The sequence below is a fragment of the Lissotriton helveticus genome, chromosome 6, assembly GCF_964261635.1.
Source record: "Lissotriton helveticus chromosome 6, aLisHel1.1, whole genome shotgun sequence".
Lineage (NCBI taxonomy): Eukaryota > Metazoa > Chordata > Amphibia > Caudata > Salamandridae > Lissotriton > Lissotriton helveticus.
This window is the reverse complement of record NC_136067.1, coordinates 1,682,370,518-1,682,383,062: the sequence shown is the minus strand read 5'-3', so window position 1 is coordinate 1,682,383,062 and position 12,545 is coordinate 1,682,370,518. Positions and strand designations below refer to the sequence as shown.

The following is a 12,545-nucleotide window of genomic DNA, read 5'->3' as shown; positions in this document are numbered from 1 at the left end:
GGTGGCCATCATGAAATACTATACAGTGTAGTATATGATTGTTTTACTGTTCCAATATGGCCATTGTATTTAAACACAACATGACAACAGCCTTGGAAGGGTACAACAATACTACAGTATAGAAAATACCATTCAATGATGGCCACCTATCAACATTGCTGTTGCCTTTTCTCGCCTGTACTAGCACTGACACAGCCAATAGCGGAGTGAAGCAGGTGGCCATCCTTGTTGTGCCCAGGCTCCAACAAAGAGCCTACCACAAACAACTTACAGTGCTCCCTTAATTTCCAACAGTAGACATTACCGTCTGCTGCACCCATTTTACAACTGCACGCGTAGAATCATAAACTGCAGCCACCCACCCATCACTCAGGGCCTCAGTGTTCCAAGATGTACGAAAAAAAATAAAAGCAAAAAAATGTAGCAGTGCTGTAAGTTCACTCATAGATTCGGAAGAGCACAATATCCAAACATAGTATTATAAAAAAAAGTCCAACTATTCTGTAATATGCATACTAGAAATGACAGTATGTTGGCATATAAAGTTTTTCAAAGTGATAATTAAATATAGCTTCACTTTGATAATTAACATTTAATTTCAGCCTTTTAAATGAAGCACAATGAGACTGTTACCTTTACAAATGGCTGCTACAACTAAAGACTTGAAGGCATGGGAAACAGAGCCGGACTGGCCATAGGGGGCACCAGGCATTTCCCCAGTGGGCTGGAGGGGTGGGGCTGGTTTTGTGCATGTGGGGGCTGGTTTTGCAACTGGGGGGTGGTTTTGCAGCAGTGCTGCAATATCGGCCCCCTGTAACAAAATCAAGAGCAGTGCTTCTTGCTAGCACCCTCTCCTCCCCTCCCCTCCCCCACTCCCACCCCAACCCCACCCTCTCCGTGAGCCGGTACAGCAGCAATCTGCCAGGGCTGTTTGCAGTTCCCAGTCCGGCCCTGATAGAAAACACCAATACCCTCGTGATCACATGACGCCGTGGCTTTTCAGTGGGTGCAGTGAAAGATTAGCCCTTATCTGGGGCTGCAATCGTATCCGAGTGAGGCAGAAAGATTAATTTGCAGGTTTGAGGAAGGGTTACTTTGCTTTGTTTTATCTGCCTAATAATTGCAGCTCATTCTTTCTATGCAAGACTATGATGGTTTCAATAAATGTATTGAAATTTGTATTCTATCTTTCTTGTGACTACCATTGTCATTTATTAGTAAACACTGAAGGGGGAAGATCTGTTTTCAACATTTTGTTGGGGATCTGAGTGTCCTGTCAAGGTTGCCGAAATCACCTGCTACCCCAGGACGGTTAGGGTTTCGGATGTGGCACTATGAGCTAGATAGGAATTGGACAGACACTCTCTGATGGTGCAGATGGACTCAGTCCCTACATTCTGAAGTTCTGTCATCTTAATAACCAGTCCTATCTTTTTAGTGGGAACCGTATAACATAGTGTCACCAGCATTTATAGGTCAGGTACATATTTAATGTGTTTCCTGAGTATTCTTGTGTGTGCCCATGGTCCCTTATTCACCTTTAAACAGAGATGCCTGTGGTGTTAGAGATGAATCATCCTGAGCATTATAGGAAGCACCTTTTTTTGTCTATACACTATTCAAGCTTGAACATTTAAAAGGATACCCTACTATAGTAATTTCCTTTTTGAATGCCATTCACCACAATGGCAAATGTTAATAATATTCCTGTGAATCGAAGACCTGCTGTCACAGCACATTTAACATTACATTGGTTACCGAATGCGGGTGGAGATGTTACCTTTGTGGTTTAGGCTCACAAATCTTATAAAACTGAAGTATCCAGCAATAGATGTTAACACACATTTCACATGTAGACTGAAGCTACCTTATTAGGCCAATACAGAGCTTATAATGACTTAAAAATACCATTAACATTTTAAGAACATTAAAATTATTTCCCAGGCGCCCTACCACATGCATTACAAAACATTCAATTGGGTCCCCTCAGCAATGACAGGGCTACATGGCCATCATTAGCCAGCTACACACAGAATCCAAATATACTACAATTAAATGTGGGAAATTTGCGCCAACTATATAATGGTCTAGTTAGACATACAGACATTTAACACAGTTTGCTGTGCACACAATAACGACTGCCCCAGTGAGGGTTGTTCAAGCTGTCAAGCCACAGTAAGTTGTACCCTGCGATTAGTCTAGTAGCTATCAATGCTATTATGGGCAAGATTCCCACCAGACAGGAGAAAATTCTGTTCAGAAATGCACAAAAAACAAATCAGCTTGAAGCAGTATTTCCCCATATGGGACCCCAGGATAAGAATAGAATTCTCACTATGTGCTTGCCACTTGGGATGATACCCCCAATTGACGACTGCGCCACTTGGAGCACAGTCTTTGCTGCAATATGTACCATAACTCATGATACACCATCATTTGCTGTTTTGCCTGAAGTGCTAAAATAGATTCAAAACGTATTCGGGTTGCCTCTGCCCTGGATTGGGAATACAATTAATTGGCAATTTTGCAACAAGATCATCAATTATATTACGCAATATTAAAGGGGAAGATGCAGTACGGTTGATACACCAATGCTTCGCTAAGTTGCGGTAGTAGACCAGGAGCGCGAGTAACCCAAAATATTGCGGACACCCACACATTTATAGGTCGAAATTATTTGTTTCCAGTTCAAAGCTCTGATTTCCAGTAAGATAGACTTCATTTTTCTTGTTTGTAGAACTTTTTATCATGTCTGTGGGGTTAACAGACTTGCAAAAAGAAAGAGTTTTGCAGACCAACAACCATAGCTATTTTGCTGAAATCTTGTATAATGAACTGTAAGTTTCTAGTTCACGTTTTTAGGTTACTTCACCATTTACATGAGGTGGGTTATGCAACAGACAATACTATTACAAATATTGTGAGACACTACATGAGATGGCAACTTTTATCTGGATACAATTTAGCAACATCTTGCTAGAAGATAATTATTAGCTGATGAAAGAGGCTTTCTTTTATCAGGTACAGAGCTATCCAAGCCATGAAAGTTGTTAACATGAAATAAAAAAAAACAATTTTCATAGCTGTCTTCTCTATTTTCAGTGTAGCATGAAAAATGTATGGAGACAAACTGCAAGGTTTTGATGACTTCCTCTTACCACTTATTTTGCTTTTTCTTCCTAACCGTTCCCCAAGGAATCCTATTTGCATATCATTTTTAAGGCGAGAGCTGTGAGCTCAGGAAGGATCTCATGGAACATACATTGGATTCCTGACATCCCACAAGAGAATGAGTGTTATACCTCACATATAATGATATATAAACAAAAGAGAAACATGGCATTCACATATAAGTTATGACCATATAAGTTATGGATGTTTTGTCAATAGCGATGATCAAGAATTCAAGCACTCCCTGTGCCAATTCTCCCTAATCTTGCTAGAGGATAGTTGAATGGTGAATTTACAGAATTTAAAGAGCTAACAATCTATGTGTTAGGAGTAACTGGGAACTCAACAAATAAGGTTCAGGCTAGATACTCCTACAAAAAATACCTGCTTACACAATTTAATTATTAGATGTAATATATATGTGTGTGCATTAAATGGTCAAGATTTCAAGGTGTTAATTGACAGACCGGATGAGCTCATGGGCTTCACCAGGCCTTCCAGAAAATAAAAGATGCATAATATTAAAGGGAGATCATACACATGTAATTTGGTAATGGATGATAGATGGATCAGGCTTTATTCAAGCACAGTGAGTAGGAGGATGACACAACAGGCATTACGCTTTCTAAGAAGTATATATAGTCGGTATATAAAACTGTTTCTTCCCAGCACTACAGTCTAGTAAAGGGCAGGCCTACCTAAAACTCCTCTTGCGATAACTGACTCTGCCAAATATCGAAGCTGAAAAAGAATCCGAGGAGGAACAAAAGAAAGCAGACTGAAGAGATCAATGGTAAAATAATCAAAGCATTACCTCTTCATCCATTCCTCAGCCCTGCCCTCATTAAACTTATACAAAAGTCACCGGACCATCTTCAAATCTGTCACATCCAGACACCCATGAAATATTATCAGATTATTCTAACTAGAATTGTTCAAGAAGTCTGTGGGACATTCTGCTAAAATGGCTAGCATTGGGTGAACTAGCACAGATTGAGTGCATAAAGGTATTTTGTATTCGATACAATACATTTTGATTAGGAATCTGGTAACTAAAGCTATGGCCACTTATTGACACCACTACACTAACAATCTTTTTATGATTTGTGCATGGACATCTGTGGTCAACAAATTGGAAACACAAGTGGTCATTTGTGGCAGGGGTCTTCACCCTCTTGTTGAAGGTTAAACACTCTAGAAGTCCAAATGTAACGTTCGGGAATAGGCTTTAATTCCAACAGCACAGTACTGGTCTCAACAGATCAATGATCAGTACCGCATTGTACAACAGCCACCACACATTCCATTCCAGAACTACAAAGCTCAAGCTAGATATCTAAAGAAACATATACACATAAAGAAAGGGAAAGAAGCAAAATGTAACACCTCTACAATCTGTCCTTTCTCATATTTTCGGAGCAACCAGTAGGTCAGCACAAAATCGATATACCTACCACTTAGATGACACCCTTCAGTCCCAAGAAATGTTTGTGACTCTCAATGCCTCCGTGCCTCGCAGATTTTTTAACCTTATTTGAAATGCAACACCTCATCGATACCCAATAATTACAATAGTCTTTTCTATCCCACTCTAAAATGGCCACGACCCATCACTCTCACTCTCTTGGCCTAGTAGGCTACAACTTCCACATCAACATGATCGCAGGATCAAATGGAACTTTGATGGTGAGCCCAGAGGGAAGGAAGCCCATATGGTACAACTTAGCAAGAAATTCCCACCATCTTGAACAAGTCCGTCAGGGCCTGATGGTCTCCTGTGCCATGCGCCAGCACCTCTCCACTGGTCTAGCCAAGAACTCTCTTTCTTTGCACCCAAATGCATTTGCAATCCAAAACTGAGCAGTCTGTCAGTAGACGTACAGAAAGCAAGGGTAGAGCATTATTGCTGAACTACCAAACTCTGGGGAGGTGTTTTTTTCTGACCAACATGATGACAAGTGAGTGAAAAATAATTTTATTTGACTTCTTTAAAATCATAAAAGGGTGGAGCAAACCACCAGGGTACATAAAACATCAAAACAATCGATCAAGTTAAAATTACAAACAGAAGCACATGAAGATGCATTGGTGTAAAATAAAACACACTTCTGGGGAACTTGAATAAAACTCCAAGGTATTATAAAGTGCAACTGCTGAGAAGATATGAGCAGCTTGGTCTCGAATAGATAAACAAAGCAACATGATGACTATTGTGGAAGTTGTGTACACTTCCACAACTAAGTACTGGTACAAGGAAAGGAATGGGTGAGGAGTTAATGCCATTCCGTGACCATTTCGAAGTTATCCAATCGAAAATCAACACACAAACCCCTTCCTCGTAATCAATGGAAATCTCGTTTGCAGCCGTACATAAGCAGTAAAATTAAAATAGCAGCTGCTGATAAAACACGAAACTACACAAGAACTGGAACCGCGCAGATATGAAAATAATGACGCAAATGTTATCCCCCTTCTACAAATGTTACAGAATTAAACTTTCCACGTGAATTCTGCATATTGCATCTGGCACAGTTAAGTTACCGAAGCAGAACCGAAAGACTGACATACCTTCCAGTTATAGCAAGACTGATGTCATGTTTGCTGTCACGCGCTACGCATTTGTTTCCTGAATCTTCGTCGTATACCTGAAGTGCGGCCTAATCCATGCACGCGCCATCTGGAGGAGGCGTCCTATCAGGACCCTGTACCAGGGATAAGTGCTTCTGTCAGCTCCAAGGGAGATTACTTTAATACTCTTTAAAGGCGGGTCTCCCTGTGAAAACACACAGACACTCCAGCTGGGGCTGAGCATGACATCGAGATTATCTGTGACACTGCTTTTTGAGAACTCTGGCGAAGGAATATGTACTGATAAACGACGTAGACGAAGCATTCTTAAATTGCCCATCACCCCGTTCCATTGCCCGTCTACGCGCTTTTGACGAGCTCAGGGCTCCTTACATTATGCTAAAATAAGGTCTATTATGCAAATGTTCTGGAAGATACACTATACGGCTTTCTGTACAGCAGGCAGTGGAAGGAAAACTGAACAATGGCTTCTGTAATTACTGAGGTGCAAACCATGCGAAGAGCAATGAGGCCTGGTCGTGTTTAAAAAAAAAAAAATCTACTTGACAAGGCCAATAATTAAGACCGCTTTTTTATGATTTCGGTTTGGAATTCTGTACAGTTTGGTTGAGGATGTGCACCCTTTGTTTGCCGTGGTTGGTGCCTGTGGGGGGCTTTAGTGACGCATTCTGTGAGCTCCTGCTGAAACAGAGAAACACAGTGAGCGCGCACTGTCATTGTTTTCATTCATGCGACAGAATCCATAATGTTGAAATTACCTTATTGAGTTATTGTTGCCTTATTCTTAAAATCCTGTGTTTGTGCTTGTTCTTGATTTATGTGGCGATCTCCTTTGTCCAGTTGCGGGCAATTTTCTGAAACAAAAAGGTAAAGATCATTTTAATGTTTATGCAAACTTGTAGATACTTCATGCCCCAACTGCCCTATTGAATGTTATGTTATGTATGGCTCTCATAGAGTGCCTCTATCTTTTATTTCACTTTCTGAAAGTCATAACTCTTTGTTATGACATCACAACCATGGACAGACTGGAAACCCAAAGCAGCCCTAGCAATTTGGTCGAACCGGGGGAGGGGTGGGGTTTTGTAGGCGAGAAGCGCTGTCGCTTTTGTTACTGGGGGCCGATATTGCAGCACCGCTACAAAATTTGCATCCATTAACAACGATAACCCCCACAGCTGCAAAACCGGCCCCCATCCTTCCAGCCTCCGAAGGAAACGCCCAATGCCCGCTACAGCCAGTCCGGCCCTGATCACAACAGTTGATAACAAAACTGGTTGTCAACTGTTGTGATGTCATAAAGGCCTTTCAAGCCGGGTGACAGGGCTGTCTCAGAGTCTGCCAGCATAGTGCTGCTTGTCTGCTTCAACTGAAAAGGAGCTGGAGGGGGAAAGAAGGCAGTGAAGGTAGTGGGTTTTGGTTAAAAATGGCAGGTAAGGTATTTCTTTTCCTTAGGGACAGGGATACATAACAGAGGCCATGGTATGTATGGCTCTCCCTCTTCTCCTCTGCCACTACATAGCAGTTGAAAGCAGGGGCACACAATTTTGGGGTCCAGACATAACATAAAAAGTGAATTACAAAGATGTTTTTCACCTCTGGGTTCTGAGTGACATCATAGTCAACTCGAGCTTCGCACTAGTTGTCTGTTTGATGTCACTCAGAACCCCTTGGTGAAAAAACTGGTAATTCACTGTTACTCATCTATAATTCTATATGTTTACTATAATTAAATGAATGTAAAATCCGCTAAACCTGTGTTAATTGTGTACTTAGTAAAAATACTGATTATTCTGGCGAGTCTGCATCTTCCATGCATGATTATGGGTTCAAATTACAGATCACTGTTTTGGTATTATCAGGTGTGAAAATTTCAAACCTGTTAATTTTCCATTTGATATTTTCGGGTGCAGAAATACCACTCCAGTAATGCACATAATGCATATATGCACATAAAAACAAGTTAAGCTTCCAAGAAATACATAATCGTCAAATTCTCTAGGAACGTTTACACAGTGGTCTGGGTCAGGAAGGTTACACATGATCTCCTAGCCAAGCCACAGAGGCTAACACAGTGCTCATAGTACGAGCGCACCTGAGCCACACAAAGACAACCGTTTTATGCAGTAGGCACAAACCCCAGCTACCTTCTTCCTATAGCAGCCATCTGAACATCTCAACCGGCCAAGCTACACCCATGAACAGAAGGAACTACAAGATAAATGCCAGGTCAACACAGTGTTTTCCCACCCATATCATGTCAAGTCTGCAATGGGATTTGGTGCAGAGCATCCTACATTTCAGAAGCCTGGATGGAATTGCCAGTAGAGTGGAAGTTGGTGGTACCAGAGAGCCAGGTGCACGATGGATGAATACATTGCCACATCATGTCCATCATACCTCAGAATGGTCACATTATGGATGCTGCATGGTCAGCTAAAGGCACGGAGGGCTGACCAAGACCAATAACATCATCGTCTAGAGTACCAAACATTATGACGCAAAATGTGAGGGCTACACAGAGTACATAATGTGCCAAGGAAATATACCACACATTAACCATGTCTAAACTTGTCCAAAATACACCTGTCTTTCAGTTTCAAATGTGTCCAAAGTCATCTTCTCATATAGTTTCAGCAACAGTCACACTGTTGCATATCTATATCTGTCACACAGCGTGGTCAATGTAGGTTGCACCATATGTAAGAGGTTCCTTTGCAGGGTGTGTAGAATTACAAGGATGTGATGAGGGGAGTATAGGGTTCATCTATTGCCAGTAAGGGTCATGCGCACATTTACAGGAATCATGTGTCAGGAATGCTGTAGGGACTGCATTATTGTGTCAGAGGTGAAAAGGTATTAGTATTGCTGTACACAGTTGTGAGAAAATGGGTTGTTGGTTGAAGGGGTGAAACCTGACTCCAACAACAGCCACAATCCTTGTCACGGTGAGCCCTCTGGAAGCTTTGCATAAAGGTAGTCATGCTTAACTTACTTGCAATGTATAAAGTGTCTATGAAGTCACATGCATCCAAGGTGTATGATGCCACGCTGAATAACTGGGTTCTTCCAATCAGGAAAGGGCAGATCCATTGGAGTGTGTGTCCTCGAATTTTGATGTTATGTAGGCGTTGGGCAAGGATGGGATGGAGACTATCACCGAGCGGTTTCTAAGCGCTTGCTTAGGGAACCCGTCCTGGTATTCCCCTGTGAGATAACCCCGACAGGGTATCCGCAAGGTGAAAGCCAGGCATCCCGCAGCGAGGGGCCGTTGTGGAGATTAAGCAAGCTATTGCCCAGAGTCGCAGAGTGTGAACCCGTGAATCGAGTAGGCACCGGAGCGAGAATTGTCAAGTCCATGGACATTTTAGGACTCAAGACCCCGCGGAGCCGGGAATTGAACCCTGGTCCCGAGCTGACCTCTGCTTCCAGGTCTGCCTCCTCTAACCAGTGAGCCACACTTCTCCACAGAGTGATGCAGATGTCATCCATGGTGGGGATAAGACCGGTTTCCATGTTGGGGTTGGGTCTGAAACCAGACCGAGTGGTGTGGAGGAGTTGGTGGTTGTTGAGGTATTTGGTGAGGTGTCTGTTGATGATTTATTATAAGACCTTGGCCATGAATAGTAGCAGGAAGATCCGCCTATAGTTGGTGAGCGTGGAAGGGTCCCTAGAGGGGTTCTTCAACAATAGGAGAACAGTTGTGTGTCTAACCACTCCTTAGCCATCATTTGATCCACATAGGACAGCAGCAGCCACACTCCCTCACACTATCATTTTGTCTTCTCTTGTAAGCCGAAATTCCCATGCTGCCCAACTGTCAGGGGCAGAGCAAATCCCAGCCATAAAAACTTCAGTGACCACAGGGTCACATTAGGGTAGGGGTTACAATAGGGAAAAGAGTGTAAGAGCTTCTAACTGCACGTGTACCTGTTGCACCATTGATAGATGCACCCCTGACTCACTCCCACCCCCTCTCACAATCTCACCCTCACTCACTCAGTCAAACTTACTCAAACTGTTTTATTCACTCCCTTGCTTCTCTTAAAGCAGAATGCCTGCGCCCCAGAAGTTCAAATCCGAGTCCCTCTATGCCAGTAGTTTTGAGTGACAGTCAGTAATTGTGAAAGTGTGTGTGTGCAAGTGTGTTTCAGAGGGAGATACAGTGGATGTTAAAATAATGAGTGTTAGACCTGGCACTGTTGGCGTGGGTCTGCCTTCCATTTGTTTGCTGTTGCCTCATGTGTTTTTGCTGGTTATAGATGCATTGGGCACTGTGTCAGTGCTATTCAGTGCCACAGTACAAGTGCTCCCAATGGTAAAGTGATGTATGGATTGGTGTCTCCATTATTGGCTGGTTTGGTTTACTTATCAGAGCCTAGTACAGTGCACTACATGTGCCCAGGGATTGTAAATCAAATGCCGCTGGTGAGCTTGCAGCACTGATTGTGCCACCCACAGAAACAGCCTGTAAAGTGTGTCTCAGGTCTGTCATTGCAGAGCCTGTGGGCAGTCTGGTACTGCCATGTTGGCTGGGTCAATGCACCCACTTGCCAGTCCCTAAACCTTCCCTTTTCTGCATATTAGTCAGCCCTATGGTAGGCCCATGGGCAGGGTGCATTGTAGGTAAAAGGTAGGACATGCCCTGATGTGTGTGGCATGCCTTGATAGTGAATTACAGCCATTTTCATTTTTCACTATTGCAAGGCTAACTGTTCCCCATAGGCCAGAATAGGGAGTTTGATTATAACATTTTATAATTCTAACTAACTCAGGGAACTAGGTAGAAATTCGAGTTTAGTATGACTGAACTCAGAATGATAAAATACATATTTTAGTGAAGTTGGTTTTAACATTCTGTGTTTAAAAATACCACTTTTAGAAAGTTTGTGTTTTTCTTGTCTGGAGTTTGAGTAACAGGGGCTGGGGAATTCCAGGAGACAGGATGAGTCAGCACAGGGCTGAATAGAGCTATCTGCATGTAGATGGGGGGGGAGTTGCACCTGGGACCTGAATAGGGCTGTGCCTACCTCCCAAAATGCTAGCTCCACCTCATGTGGTGCGGCTGATGTCCCTGGCCCACACTGTCAAAGGAAAGAAGGAGTCTGTTCAACAAAGTGCTCCAGGACTGCACAGAAGTGGTTTGGACTGGGTACAGGATCCCCTGCCATCAGAGGACAAAGGATTTGCTAGTATAAATCTGGGGACCCAGACCCCAGAACTTTAGATCACTTTTGGGAAACAAGAAGAACCTTTGCTGAGGAGAGGAACCCCCAGGCAAGACTAGCAACAGAAAATCATCATGGTTCACAGACACCCTCAAAATTGTAAAGAAATCATTCCGAACTCTCGAAAAAGCCTGGCGCCACAAGCGGACATCAGAAAACATGACAGCCCTCAAGAGCGCCACCCGCGAATACCACCAGATGATCCGCACCACCAAAAGGACATCGTTCAAAGAGCGGCTGGACAACAGCTCCCACAACAGCAAGGAACTCTTCAGCATCGTCAAAGAGCTCTCCAACCCCAGCACCAGCAACAACGACATCACACCATCGCAAGACCTCTGCAACTCCCTCGCCACATTCTTCCACTGCAAGATCACAGATATACACGACAGCTTCGGACCCCAGACCCCGCCCCCAGCCACCAAACCAACGACCCCCACCACCACCCTCAGCGCATGGACCCACATCAGCACTGAAGATACCACCCGCGTCATGAACACCATCCACTCCGGCTCCCCCTCCGACCCAGGCCCTCATCACATCTTCAACAAAGCCGACACCACCCTCGCACCCCACCTCCGGAACGTCATTAACATCTCCTTCACGTCAGCCACCTTCAGTCTCGTCCTCGTGGTTCAACACCCTGCGCATGCTCCGAAAGATCTTCCGGTGGATCCCCACCAAAACCAGAAAGACGGTCACCCAGGCCCTTGTCACCAGCCGACTGGACTACGGGAACGCCCTATACGCAGAAACCACAGCCAAACTTCAGAAACGCCTTCAGCGCATACAGAACGCCTCCGCATGACTAATCTTCGAAATCCCCCGCCACAGCCACATATCCGCCCACCTCAGAAACCTGCACTGGCTCCCCGTCAGCAAGAGGATCACATTCAGGCTGCTCACCCACGCACACAAAGCGCTCCACAACATGGGCCCTGAATACCTCAACAACCGCATCTCGTTCCACACCCCCACCCGCCAGCTCCGCTCCTCCAGCCTCGCCACCGTCCCACGGATTCGCAGAACCACCACGGGAGGAAGATTGTTCTCCTACCTAGCAGCGAAGACATGGAACTCCCTCCCCGCACACCTACGACTGACCCAGGACCATCTCACCTTCAGGAAACACCTCAAGACCTGGCTATTCGAGCAGTAGCAGCACCCCCCCCTTTTTTTTTTTCTCCAGCCCCTTGAGACTCTCACGGGTGAGGAGCGCGCTCTACAAATGTACTGATTGATTGATTGAATATCTCTAAGCTGAGTGCTGTTTGAGGGATTGGCCTGCAGTGGTTGCCTGACTGCCAAAGAAAGTAGAAAAGAACTTTGTGCTACTTTCATCAACTTGTAAAGGATCTCCAAGGCCTTGAAGATAGAGCGTGCGTCCTGCTGAAGTCTCAGGGACAACAGACTTCACCAACCAGCACCCCTGAGTTCTTTTGAAGTGCCTGCTGTTGTGCTGGGCCTTCTGAGGGACCGTCGCAAGGAGCTGGAAACGCGACTTACGAAGAAGAAGCGTGCCGCCGCCGCAGCCACTGTAGTTGCATCACTGAAGAA

General features: G+C 44.3%; 1 protein-coding gene across 1 annotated transcript in view; it reads right to left on the bottom strand.

The window, feature by feature from the left end:
- Window positions 1–6,616, bottom strand: part of LOC144761865 (synaptosomal-associated protein 25-like) — a 332,753-nt gene extending 326,137 nt beyond the window's left edge. Inside the window, exon 1 of the mRNA XM_078647085.1 lies at window positions 6,519–6,616. The gene's annotated coding sequence lies outside the window, so the exon portion shown is untranslated. The remainder of the gene's footprint in view (window positions 1–6,518) is intronic.
- Window positions 6,617–12,545: the final 5,929 nt, after the last annotated feature.